Below are 7,500 nucleotides of genomic sequence, written 5' to 3' on the forward strand. Positions count from 1 at the left end.
AACATTTGCACCCGAAAGCATGAAGATGAGGAATATTTGGTTTTCGACCTTTAAAAATTTCATAAGGTGTTTTTGAAGAAGTAGGTCTAAGTAGTATTCTATTCATTACATAACATGTTGTGTGAACTGCATCAGCCCAGAAATACTTTGGGACCTTGCTCTCATTTAGCATAGTCCTCGCGAGTTCCTCTAGAACTCTATTTTTCCTCTCAACAACTCCATTTTGTTGAGGGGTACAAGGAGCTGAGAACTAATGCATAATATCATGTTTATTACAGAATTTATTAAATTTATAGTTTTTGAATTCTCCGCCATGGTCGGATCGAATGTAAATAATATTTAGGTTAGACTGGTTTTGGATTTGCTTGGCTAGACATTTAAAAGATTTATAAGCATCGCTCTTTGATGCTAAAAATAAAGTCCAAGTGAATCTAGAAAATCATCGACAATAACTAAGGCGTAATAGCTCCCACCAGAAGCCATAATTTTGTGATGGTCCAAACAATTCCATATGGAGAAGCTCCAATGGTCTGGTAGTGGATATCACATTCTTTTTATTAAATGAATTCATGACTTGTTTACATTTCTGACACATGTCACAGGAATCTTGAGTTTTAAAATCGAGTTTTGGAAGACCGATTACTACATTATTTTTCGATAACTTTTCTAAATGCTTCACATGTATGTGAGCGACACGTCTATGCCAAAGCCAGATGTCATCTTCTTTTGAAATAAGACATTTTGAGAAAAGAGAAGTGACATCCTCCAGATTAACCATATAAATATTATTTACCCGATACCCGGCAAACTTAACGTTATTAGATAATACATCATGAATGATACAACAGTTAGAATCGAAAGACACAGTATTACCTTTGTCGCATAATTGGCTTATGCTCAACAAATTCTGTTCCAAACCTTCTACATAAATAACGTTCTCGATTATTGTGTAGGTTGAGTTGCCAATCTTCCCGGTGCCCAAGATTCTTTCTTTGTTGTTGTCTCCATAGGTGACGAATCCCTTTTCTTTCAACGACAAGTCTAGGAATTTCGACTTGTCCCCAGTCATATGTCTTGACCTGCAATATAGATCACCTGCTAGACTCAGGTACCCAAATTATGTTGGGTTCTTTCTTGTTAGTGACTAGGGAGCTATCTCCCTTTCTTACCTAAGCGTAAATGCAACTGGGTATCCCATATTTCTTGATGTAATATGAATGAGATGTATGGCCATATATGCCACAATAATGGTATGTAGGGACTCTATTTTTCTTATTTGAATTTTTATATTGGCGTGTTAGAGGTGTCCTATATGGTCTATTTTTACGGGATGTGGGAACATACCCTAATCCAGTATGGTCACCAACGTTCCTTGTTTTGCTAAGTAGAGTGTCTAATTGGTTTTTACTATTTGTGAGTTTTGCGAGTTTTTCATTCAGTTTAAATTTTTTTCGTCTTTCAAGTCCTCGTAAGACTCACAAGTAGTATTTTGACATAAGTTAGTTTTCGAGCAATCGCATGAAGCACAGGAAAAAAGTAGACCTAAGGTTTTACTTTCCAGTTTTAATTCATCTAATTCTTTCTGCAGTTGAATTATTTTTTGTTCGTTTAGCAAAATTATTCTTTTTCTCTCGCTACTTAATTTTGCTAAATTTTTAAGTTCTTCATGCATCTCAACATAAGAACTATATAATATTTCATACGAGGGAGATTCATAAGAAGAGGATGATGTGTCAGAGTATACCTCATCTGAAGTATCCTTGCTATCTGATTCGCAAGCCTCATCTGTTATTGCCATTAAGCATAGCTTCACGGTCTCCTCTTCATCCGAGGTGCTTGATGTTGTTCTTCTCTAAATCAACTCTTTTTAAGTAAGTGGGGCACTGATACTTCATGTGTCCTGGCTATATGAATCAACTCTTTTTAAATAAGTGGGGCACTGATACTTCATGTGTCCCAACTTACCACATTCATGGCAAGTGAAACGCTCCTTTGTATTGTCTTTCCTGGTTGATTCACGCGCTTCTTTCTTTTTGAATCGTCTAAGTCCTCATTTCTTCTTCAAGAAATTTCCAAATTTTCGTACAAGGAGATTTAGCGTTTCCTCATCAATGTCTGAATCAGAGTCATCATTGTCTATCTCTTCGTTGGGTTGTGTTATTGAAGCTTTAAGAGATATTCCCTTCTTTTTGCGATCAGACTCCTCATGAATTGTCAAACGCCCAAGCTCCATCTCATGCTCCTGAAGCTTTCCGAAGAGTGTTGCCAAAGGCATGGAGTCTAGATCCTTGGACTCCATGATTGCCGCCACTTTAGGTTGCCATCTCCTATCAAGATAACGTAAGACTTTATTAGTGAGCTCTCCTTTGGTGAACATCTTATCTAGAGCAATAAGATGGCTAATAATGTGAGTGAATCGCTTTTTCATATCGCGGATCGATTCACTCGGTAGCATACGAAATAATTCGTATTCATGGGTTAACGCGTTTAGTCGGACGCGCTTGACCTTGCTTGTGCCTTCGTGAGTCACTTGTAAAGTGTCCCACATTTCCTTGACACTCTGACATTGAGATACTCGAAAGAACTCATCATAGGATAGGGCCGATGTAATGATGTTTTTGGCGCGAAGGTTGAACTGGACCTTCTTGCGCTCCTCATCGGTCCATAAGCTTTTTGGCTTTTCTTTCGGTTCGCCATCCACTAAGTGAAGTGGGACGAAAGGGCCACTGATTATGGATTCCCAAATATCCGAATCAGTAGCCTCGATGAATATTTTCATCCGAACTTTCCAGTAGGTGTAACCCTCACCACTGAATACGGGAGGGCGGTTAATTGATGCGCCATCACTTCCAAAGGGGTTGGTGGAACCCATGTCAATTCCCTTCGGATCACGAGGATGCGGTTGAGCTAGCACGTCGTACTAGCTCTGATACCACTTGTTAGGTATCAGTGGCCTATGAACACCTAGAAGGGGGGATGGATAGGTGTAGCGGTTGTCGATCACCGCTTCCTGAACCAAAACCCAACTGCTGGAAAACAGTCGAGTGAATCGATTAACAAGAAGGATTAATCGATTAACTACTGCACAAAGTAGAATGATCAGACATGCAATTTGCACAGTAATTAAAATATGGATACAAACACCAGGCCTCCCCTTCTGGATCAGGGAGATTTTCTTTCTTCAGAATATGGAAATATGGATACAAACACTAATTCAATTACAAGCACATAGGACGCTCCTTCTTGAAATCTAGGACATCTAAATCCTTGGTTTGACTCTACCCTTCGCCTATGAGAAAACCTTTCTCACGAACTAGCCCCAACCAAGATTCTTATCCTCAAATCAAGACCTCCTAGCCTTGGTGAAGAATCTCAATCTCTATGGTGATCTCACACCAAGAGAAAAATCCAGAATACACAAAAAACACGTTAAACAACAAGGTATACTAAGCACAATAATGCTTAAAATATGACAAGATAAAGACTCAAAGATTAACCCTTTTACTAACCACTTAAGCCATCAAGATTCAAATGAGTTAATCAATATCAGTATACAAATAATTTCTCTCTAACAATATCTAATTCATGAGCATGTGAGCAAGATAAGAATGGATACGGAATTATGCTAAAACAATAAGCATATAACAACAATTAAAACAACATAATCTATCTTCTCATGCATGCAATCTCTCTTGCAAAAATTAGTAAAACAAGTATACAAAATGCTCTCTAAATAGCCCTATACAATAGAATGCAATGCTATGGTTCTATGAACAATGCCTCTTATTTATAGCATAGAGAATAGGCGGTTACATTCGTTGCAAAACAGTTACACAGTTAAACCAGATTTCAGTTATAACAAATAACAGACTATTTAATTGATTACGTCTCTTCGTTAATCGATTAACGAAGCAACATAATGACAGAAAATACAGTTCAAATAGAAAACACACAGTTACTAGAAAAGTAGTTGCGTTAATCGATTAAGTTACCACGTTAATCGATTAACTGGTACATTTATGCATATGTTTCAAACGGTAAACTTATCATATGTTATGCACAATATATATACATGTTCTACCAATTATATTATGCCTAATATGCACATATAATATGTATGATAGATGCATGAACATACAATTAACTAGATGATATGTCTCATGGATATGATATGACAATTAAGATGGCTTAAGAGACTAGCACCTAGGTTCACCTAACCTATACTCACTTACTACAACACACATCCCAGNNNTTATAGACTCAATTTACACCCTAGTCTAGATATGACCAAATGAGCACAAGGCATGTTGATTGTTGAGCCATCTTCAAGCTTTGTTAGAACCTTGTCTTCATCAAAACATAGGCAAAGACATGCTAGTGTTATCCTTGACACTTTTCACTTTCAATAAGATGTAATACTAGGGGTAGCATTATGATTACTTTGCGAAAGCTCATTTCAACCTGCAAAACAGCTCAAACAACACCTTTCTCCCCATTTTGGCATGATAAAAAAGCAATGACAGATTATGATATTAAAAGCCAAAAGTAAGGAAATATATACACATTTTAGTGGTCTTAATTGACTAATTAATCAAGGATAATCGATTAAGAAGCCCAAAAAAAATTACTGGAACATGTGCACATAGTTTAACATCAATCGATTATTATATGGAGTTAATCGTTTGTGTAGTAATAAAATAAATTATGACATATTTGATTACAAGATATATCTAGCTGTGTAAGTTTAACATAAGTTCCATAGAATGATTAAAGATAATGATTTTTCAATATTCAGAGCATATCAATCATTCCACATTAGATATAAAAATTAGATAAAATCAAAGGATAGCAAATTAACTGGTAAAAATAATCCAAATTAGTAACAAAGTTTTACAAACCATAAGAGTAAGTGCAATAAACGAGTACATATTGTTCAATAGAAAGAACAACAAAATACAACCATAACATAGTCAACATCAAAATATAATCACCAAAGAATAACACACACACACCCTAGACACACACTAGACAACCCTATCTAGGTCAATCTTGTGTAGATGGTGATAGGGATGAGCCACGGGTAGCACACATGATGAAAATGATGCATTCTACATCTTCGGATAGTCTCTACTGATGCTACTGAAATTCAGCAGCCATGGAATCATTCTTAGTCTGAAAATGTCCACCAATACATGCATTAAGGCGCTATTCCATAGCATCTAGGCAAGCAAGCCCAAATGATGGTTCTCGAGGCTCAGCAAATGCCTCGAGTGGGGGTAGAATTTCTTTGCAGACGACTTAATTACATGACAGAGTATTGTAAGTGGCAGAGTGGCCTTGCTGCCTAGATCCACTAAGATTCAGTCCTTGTCGCTTCGATTCGTCCCTCCCATCTCAAAACTTTTTCCGAGCTAGGTCGTACACCTTACAAGGGTTACGAACCCACACCTGATATGGGCGACGAGGCGAGTAGGTGCAAAGTCCGCGTTCCACAAGCACACGGTAGAGACAAAGTCACTTACAATGTGGAGTGCGGCATCGCCTCTGGCCATGCCCCATGGTGCCTTGCGTGTGGTTCATGGTGTCTGGTGGTTGGGGTGCTTTGTGCATGGTGTAGTTCCTCGTGCGTGATCCCGAGTGCAAGGTGAAAGATAGGCCATGACACATGTGTCTGAGTGCTATTAGGTGAAATTCAGGCCACTACACCCTTTCCGAGTGCTAGGTGAAAGTTACCCATTCCATGGCACACATTCGAGTGCTAGGGGAAAGTGACCCATGCCATGGCATACATTTCGAGTGCTTGGTGAAAGTGACCAATGCCATGAATCTCACACGAGACACGGGTCATGGCATGGGTCACTTTCACCTAGAACGCGGACCATGTGCCATGACATGGGTCACTTTCGCCTAACACTCGGAACGTGTGCCACGTAATGGTTCACTTTCACCTAGCACTCGGAACGTGTGCCACAGAATGGGTCACTTTCACCTAGCACTCGGAAAGTGTGTAATGGCCTCAATTTCACCTAGTAGCACTTGGACACATGTGTCATGGCCTCTCTTTCACCTTGCACTCTGGATCATGCATGAGGAACCACACCATGCACAAAGAACCCCAACCACCGAACACCATGAACCACACACAAGGTACCATGGGGCATGGGCAGAGGCGATGCCGCAGTCCACATTGTAAGTGACTTTGTCTCTACTGTGTGCTTGCGGAATGCAGAGTTTTCACCTACTCGCCTCGTTGCCCATATGAGGTGCAGGTTCGTAACCCTCGTAGGGTGTACGACCTAACTCAGAAAAAGGTTTGATATTGGAGGGACGAATTGAAGCGACAAGGGCTGAATTTAAGTGGATCATGGCAACAAGGCCACTCTGCCATTTACACTACCCCGTCGCGTATTTAAGTCGTCTACAAAGGATTCTACCTGTTACCTAGTGGGGAATAGCGCTTAAAGGCATCCCATGAGTCTCGTCTACCCCGCTGGGGTCACCAACGTCACATGCCTCTGGGGGGCAGAGGCCCCTAGTGCCGGTTGAAAAACGGGCGATGGGCACACACATCGCTTCTAGCCTGGATTCTGACTTAGGTGCTGGATTGGTCCCATAGTACGGAGTTTGTAGTTACGGCATGCCACGAATGTTCCATGGCTTCTAGTGTGACCAGTCCTACACGGAAGGATGTGGTGCTTGGTAAAGCCCTTAGGGGCACAATTACAGCACGAAGGGGCGCAAGCCCAATCCTTCGGAAGTAGTGTGTTTGCGACTGGTTTTCATGGTTGAAGTCAAGGTGCGGTGGTGTAAGACGCACACAACAATGCTGACGGTGTAGGCTTGTCCCACGGAAATATGTGTGCACCTCTGGAAATATGTGCGCACCTAGGCGTATTTGTTGCCTGCAAGACCCTTTTCGCCATGGAAGGACGTGGTGTGAGGTGATTCCCTAAGGGCTGGGCCACACCATGTAGAAGGGTGAGTCTGTTCGTCGGAAGTGCATTGTGTGAGGATTTGGCTGTCAGATAAATTTTGAACCTTGTTCCCTATCAATTTTGGCGGTTACCTTTTTTGTTCGCGCCTGACGTAGTGGATCTGGCGGCACCACGTGTTTCCATTTGCTTGCTTGCCATTGGCACTACAAGGAGTGGTTCGTATGGTACCATCGAGTTTGTCTAACGGGAGGGCGTGTGAGTGGCAATTAGGATGTTTGTGCTGTCTGGCTCCATGATCATGGTCATCGAACTTTCATCACACAAACCTTCCCATGTTCGCCTTGTGTCATTTTGGCCCCGACATTCAATTATGGTTCTTATGTTGCCTACCTGTTAAGTGGTATTCATGCGCCTCTGATGACCCGTTCCATCCAGACCCCTTCTAGAGGTCGTTCCAGGATTCGAAAGTGATGTGTGTGATGTGTTAGCTGTGAATTGTGATGGCTTGCGTTCTCACACGTGTCTAGTGTTCCCTTGGATGCGGTTCATGCGGCGAACACGGGCT

General features: G+C 40.9%; 1 protein-coding gene across 1 annotated transcript in view; it reads right to left on the bottom strand.

Annotated features, from left to right (window-relative positions):
• The window catches only part of LOC109350123 (probable 2-oxoglutarate-dependent dioxygenase At3g49630), a 20,401-nt gene extending 19,842 nt beyond the window's left edge, over positions 1-559 (bottom strand). The window contains exon 1 of the mRNA XM_019591267.1: positions 548-559. The gene's annotated coding sequence lies outside the window, so the exon portion shown is untranslated. The remainder of the gene's footprint in view (positions 1-547) is intronic.

The sequence above is a fragment of the Lupinus angustifolius genome, chromosome LG06 (genome assembly GCF_001865875.1).
Source record: "Lupinus angustifolius cultivar Tanjil chromosome LG06, LupAngTanjil_v1.0, whole genome shotgun sequence".
NCBI classification, from domain to species: domain Eukaryota; kingdom Viridiplantae; phylum Streptophyta; class Magnoliopsida; order Fabales; family Fabaceae; genus Lupinus; species Lupinus angustifolius.